At 37.6% G+C, this 7,026-nt stretch overlaps 1 pseudogene; it reads left to right on the forward strand.

Annotated features, from left to right (window-relative positions):
- Positions 1–2,341: 2,341 nt before the first annotated feature.
- Positions 2,342–3,882, forward strand: LOC693291 (fatty acyl-CoA reductase 1 pseudogene; annotated as a pseudogene).
- The last annotated feature ends 3,144 nt before the right edge of the window (positions 3,883–7,026 follow it).

Genomic DNA, 7,026 nt, shown 5'->3' on the forward strand with positions numbered 1-7,026 from the left:
TCTACAAATCTGCAAGTGAACAGGGAACTTGAGGACCAATAGCCCGTATAAAGAGGGTTATCTAAGATACTGGCCAGGACATATTGTGTCTCTGATCTTTCAAAACTCCATCTGCCAAAAAAGATTATTTCCACCTAGCATGTAAAACTTCAAATGGTGCTGTGATTATAGTGAGTATGGATATCCGTATCCCAAAAATACCCTCATTTGATGTAAAGGAGACGACCTTACAGGGCCTGGACTAAATCTAGCTAGAACCCTCACAAACCACAACTTAGAAGCATCCCTTCAAGAAATGAGGCTTTACTTTCTCTGTGGCGCCTGGCTATCTTAATCCTCCCCAGGCACTGGAGGGGAACATGCACCATAGTGGCAGTGGTCTGTGACCGATTATTTTTAAACTCCATTGACATAGCAGTATCATCTGGTGAAATCCCCAATCTGGCCTTTTTTCTGGAAAGTGCATTTTCCAGTGCACATCAAACAAGGAGATCACTTATCTCTATGCCATCATATGGAGATTTAACAGACAGAGGGTACTAAAGAGGACAGGCCCATGACAATCCTATATTAGAAAAACCATTTATGGGGAATTCTATAGGCAGAGGCCTATTCTAATTTGCCAGTATTCCTCTTCTTGAATTTGATCAGTACTTAATCTCTCTATTATGATGTAACGAGGGTGGAAGGCAACAGTAGGAGCCATAGAAACCCAACAACAATCCATAAATTGTCTAACCTCTGTGGAAATGCAAAATAAGTGAGCTCTTGATGTCCTTACAGTCAAGGTAGGGGGTGGCTGTGCACCCTTAAATGAGACATGCTGCTTCTGGATCAACACTTCCAGTCAGGTAGAAGTAAACTTACAGCTACTTAAGGACAAAATTAGAATTATTAGCAGATTGAGAGAAAAGGCTGTCTCTGGATCCAGTTGGCTACAATCTCTTCTTAACTATTCCAGTCTTATATTTGGACCTGCTTAGCTCCTTTGTTAAGACCTCTTTTCCTTGTTTGTCTTGTATTAATGTTTGGGCCTTTCATGCCAATGCTATAACCCAGATTATTTCTTCTCACCTAGAGGCTATCAAGCTCTAAATGGTGATGCAAATGTAACCATGTATGAATTCACTTTTCTTCTGAGGATGCTTAGACTGGGCCTGGTAGGAACCCTAGCTGCTATTCCCCACACAGTCCCCCACTCTAGCAGGAAACAGCCAGAAGGATCATTGCCTCACTTCCATAACAGCAGTTAGGATCTCCATTCCTGAAGGGACAATGCGAGAGGAGGAAGAAACTGGTCACGTAGGCAGTTAGAGTGGGTCCTTGGTAAAACTCCTTTAAACAAAGAACATCCTAAAAATCAAACTGCAGGCCCAAATAAGAAAGAGCTTGCATCCTTGAATGGAAACACCTACTTTGTAAACCCACATGAACTAATTCCACTTCTTTTGTGGACACATTTCTCTCTCCTTGGCATGTCTTAATCTCTTTTCACCTATTTTACATATTCCTACACTTGTAGAATTGGCCATGGGGCAAGTCTTCATTTACATAGAGTTAATCATCAATTCAGCCCCTGATTGTTCCCCAGCCAAGGTCCCAGGCCAAGCTTTCACCTCTGCCTCCAATTGGTTCTTTATACAATCATACCTCTTTCTGAGTGGTGCTTTCTCCAAGATGGTCTGCAGACCAGTCAGCACACTCTTTCCCTTCCAAGTCCATAAAAACCCCAGACTCAGCTTCATAGCTGGCAACCCTTTTTTGGGGCCACTCTCTTTGCTGAGAGCTTTTCTGTCACTTAGTAAATCTGACTTTGCCTTACTCACTCTCTGTTGTCCATGCACCTTATTTTTCTTGGTTGTGGGAAAAGAATCCAAAGCTCACCTCCAAGGGAAAATGACATGGGGAAGTAAAAGAGCTGTAAGACTCTCACCCACTCTTTAACAATAGGATTGAAACAACTGCAACAGTAATAGGAGAATTTATGTCAATAAATTAAAATCAAATGTGAAAATAAGAAGATATTTCTCCCTAGCATTTCACTGAAGCTCATTAAGATATTAATCAGAGCCCCACCACTGCCCCCCATAAGGGGGATGCACGGTGAGGTCTGGTTTGCAGTCATGGAGCCTAGGGGCACCACCTGGGTTGGGAGGCAGCATAGAGGTGGCGAAGGTTAACAGAATACTTAAGTGCTGCGGTGACTCAGAGTAGAGAAGTAATCTGAGTGGCATGGAGTGAATCAGGGAAGGTTTCCTGAAAGAGTACCCATGCTGGATGCTCTTCTCAATCAGATCTGGATACTAAGCCTGTGAGCCAAAATTTATACAGAAAGATCAAAATGGTTTCAATGCCAGAATACTGTGAAGGCAAGAATGTCCGCCTCATAGGAGCTACTAGTTTTCTAGGGAAAGTGCTTCTGGAAAAGTTGCTGATATCTTATCCTAAGGTGAATTCAGTATATGTTTTGGTGAGGCAGAAATCTGGACAGACACCACAAGAGCGAGTGGAAGAAGTCCTCAGTGGCAATCTGTTTGACAGACTGAGAAATGAAAATCGAGATTTTAGAGTTAAAATTACAGCAATCAACAGTGAACTCACCCAACCTAAACTGGCTCTCAGTGAAGAAGATAAAGAGGTGATCACAGATTCTACCAATATTATATTCCACTGTGCAGCTACAGTAAGGTTTAATAAAAATTTAAGAGATGCTGTTCAGTTCAATGTGATTGCAATGGGAGAGTTTCATTTGCACAACAAATAAAGAATCTGGAAGTGTTCATGCATGTATCAACAGCATATGCCTACTGTAATCAAAAGCATATTGATGAAGTAGTCTATCCACCACCTGTGGATCTCAAGAAGCTGATTGACTCTTTAGAGTGGATGGATTGTGGCCTAGTAAATGATATCATGACAAAGTTGATAGGAGACAGACCTAACACATACATATACACAAAAGCATTGGCAGAATATGTTGTACAACAAGAAGGAACAAAGCTAAACGTGGAGATTGTAAGGCCATCTATTGTTGGTGCCAGTTGGAAAGAACATTTTCCAGGATGGATTGATAACTTTAATGGACCAAGCGGTCTCTTTATTGTGGCAGGGAAAGGAATTCTTTGAACAATGCATGTCTCCAATAATGCCCTTGCAGATCTTGTTCCTTAGATGCAGTTGTGAACAAGAGTCTTGTGGCAGCCTGGTATTCCGGAGTTAATAGATCAAGAAACCTCATGGCATATAATTGTACAACAGATAGCACTAATCCTTTCCACTGGGTGAAGCTGAATACCATGTAATTTCCACTTTCAAGAGGAATCCTCTGGAGCAGACCTCCAAACGGCCCAATGTACATCTAACTTCCAGTCACCTTTTATATCATTACTGGATTGCTGTAAGTCATAAGGCCCCAGCATTCCTCTATGATATCTACCTCACGATGACTGGAAGAAGCCCAAGGATGATGAAAACAATAACTCATCTTCACAAAGCTATGATGTTACTTGAGTATTTCACAAGTAATTCTTGGATTTGGAATACTGAAAATGTCAACATGTTAATGAATCAACTAAACCCTGAAGATAAAAGACTTTCAATATTGATGTACAGCAGTTACACTGGGCAGAATATATAGAGAACTACTGCATGGGAACTAAGAAGTACATATTGAATAAATAAACGTCTGGCCTCCCTGCAGCCAGAAAACATCTGAACAAGTTGCAGGATATACCTTATGATTTTAATACTATCCTTGTGATCCTCACCTGGCACATTTTTATTGCAAGATCACAAAAGGCAAGAAACATGTGATACTTTGTGATTGGTCTGTGTTACAAGTTTCTGTCATAGTTTCAAGCATCCAGCACTATGAGATACTGAAGACCAAGAATTCAGCATTAGAACATCTACGCATATGGTGGTCTAAATGCACAAAAGGTAAAATGTACTTAAGTCCTTTCACCTTTTGTCAAGACATTAAACCATCTTAGATTGGAGTGTAAAGTAAATTATGGTACATTTTAGGTAACATTTTAATGTTTATGCTCATAAAACCTAGTGAACACACTGTGTTATGCCAGCTCTAATCTACAATAGCTAACCAAAACATGACTTAATATTTTGAGCCCTGTAAGAAAGGGGTGGGATGAAGGCAAGAGTAGGGAAACAGGAACACTGACCAGTATAACTGCAATTCTGGAGCATAATTAAAACATGCCTTAACATATAGTGAATTTCTAATTCTAATGTTCAGTGCAATGGAAGACATTTATTTGGACAGTAATACTAGTTAAGTTGGTAGATATTTGATTCTTCAGTGTTTGATTTTTTTCATTAGTTGAAGTGGGTTTTAATTTTGTAATTTTGTTAAAATTATAACCCACCTATTTTCATGTCATCCTGTAAGTTAAATGATATCAAACATGAAAGACATGTTCTCATTTTTCTTTTCTGATTAAATGTCTGATGCATATCATTTTTCTATAAGCAATCAGCTGCTTTTAAAATCAGAATGCTATATTATTCTAATGAGCATACTGGATCTAAATAGGTTTGAGAATCCATGTAACAACATATGCTATGTGTTTTTTGATGGAAAGTGAAAAAACAAATTCAGTATAACTGTTACTATCAAAAAGAATAGAAATACAGTTTTCTTGCCCACATTACGATCAAACAAAAATCCTGTGAGATTGTGTTTATGTTTTGAAGCAGGAGGATTTCTTGAGACCTTGTTGGAAGTGAGAGTATTCACCATACTTGCGTTCTCCTCCCCGTATAAATTTTATTCATAGGACTTTAAAAAGGCATGTGCTATCTTTCTGATGAAAACTGAAAGTCCATTATGGAAGAATGTATTTGCAGGTAGTAATAACATTAAGAAAATGTTCTCATGTGTAAACGCGTACTAATTTTGACCTTGAAAGACGAATTCCTTCAAGAAAAATAAAATCATGCTTAAGATAATGTGTAAGAAATTAAATAAAAGACTTTATTTACATACCACATAAAGTAGCAAACTGTTGAATGAGTTTGAAGATATCTATTTTTTATGCATGTGGTTTTAGCTTTAGAAAGAAACGCATTCTAGAAACAAGTGATAGCAAGAAAATTGATGTATATTTTAAGGATACATTAAAATTCCCTTTTAATCATAATAGTAAACTCTACTTACTGTTTTAAGATACAGTAGTCTTAACTGCTTTAAGAGAGCAGTTCACAATACAAAAAGTTACATGGAACTTTATATCTTAAATTTCTTTGTCAATTTAAATGCAATGTATAAGAAGTCTATTTTGCTACTGTGAAAAAAAATTAAATGTAAAGGAAATCACCTACTTTCATGCAGGTGTATAATCTTGTAAAAGAAAAATGCTTCCATGTTGAAGCCAGACTTTCTGTAGTAAAACTCTTAAATATTATTTTAAAAGAAATATGTGTGTGTGTGTATATATATATCTATATTCTTTGGAATGATACTAAAGTCTCTGGCCTTGGACCTACCTTATATGAAGGTATAAGATACCATGACAATGTCTGAAAATTGAATAAATAATGATGCCTTCGGTTTAAAGTGGCCAACATAATATATATTGAGTACTCCATCTCTCCAAATGTATTTCCATAATGTGTTGAAAATATGCTAATATTTGTATGATTTTTATATTTCTGCGAAATAGACTTAGAATCAGGTGAATTGTCTTTGTGTCTTGCAAAAGAGTTGGGGACAACTTGGGCAGGCCTATGAAGTGCATAGGGAGTGTATGTCTTCTGAAACTTTTTTTTTTTTTTTTTGGAGACGGAGTCTCGTTCTTTCACTCAGACTGGAGTGCAGTGGCACAGTCTCGGCTCACTGCAAGCTCCGCCTCCCGGGATCACGCCATTCTCCTGCCTCAGCCTCCGTAGTAGCTGGGACTACAGGCGCCCGCCACCGCTCCCGGCTAATTTTTTGTATTTTTAGTAGAGACGGGGGATGGTCTCGATCTCCTGACCTCGTGATCCGCCCGCCACGGCCTCCCAAAGTGCTGGGATTACAGGCGTGAACCACTGCACCCAGCCTGAAATGTTTTATTGTTCTTGTAATCTAACTTAAATGTTAACTGGGAGGGTGCTGAGGCCACTGCATTAATTCTGTGTGTTTAGAATTCTGTTGTCAAAAGTAAACTAATGAAGAAATTAGTTTGTCTTTCTGGAATTTAAAGTTCTAAAATTAGTATAAAGAGTATATAGATCGTTAATCCCCACCAACTAGACTTTGAACTTAAGTCAAACTTAAACATTTGAGAAATCATTTGTGTCATTTACTAGACATGATTTTTAGTTCTGTTTGATTATGCTTTCTACACAAACTCATTATTTAACAAGATAGCCTACTAAATTAAATGTTTCTTATTTCATTTAACTCATTTGATTAAATTGCATTCTAAAACATTTGGAGTTTTTCCCCCTATTCACCCTTAATCCTGGCATATGCATTTGTAAATTGTGATGATATTGGGACTATATTTAAATTTGATTTGGCAACATTAACATGTCCTAAAACTCAGTGCAAAGAAGCATGGCAGTACGTTCTTTGACTTAAGGAGTGCATAAAATAATCATTTCTGAACCTGCATAATAAAGCTTGAAAGCAGGGAAAAGAATTTCCTTTTCCCCCTTTTTTGTGCTGTCTGTAGGAATTCATTTGGAATTTCTTTTATGCTTTTTGTTTGTTTGTTTTAAATGTAAATTGATAATCTTTTATAAGAAGTAAATAGAAGTAGTATTGGGTATCTTTGATTGCAAAGCAAAAAGTAATAAATGAATCCCTATATTTCCATTACAGTATTTATTGTACTTTTATGTTCTGAAAATTATCCATGAAACAATATGGATAAGATTACAGGAAGCAGTCCTTACTTAAACTTCTTGTCTGTTTGGGGTGTACTCGTTAAGTCTTATATCCTAATTTTGTTTAATTCTGAGTTGCTTACAGGGCATTTTAGGGGAAGCATACAGGCAGGATGAACACTTTGTGTTAAAGTG

This window comes from Macaca mulatta, chromosome 17 (genome assembly GCF_049350105.2).
Source record: "Macaca mulatta isolate MMU2019108-1 chromosome 17, T2T-MMU8v2.0, whole genome shotgun sequence".
In the NCBI taxonomy this organism is placed as follows: Eukaryota; Metazoa; Chordata; class Mammalia; order Primates; family Cercopithecidae; genus Macaca; species Macaca mulatta.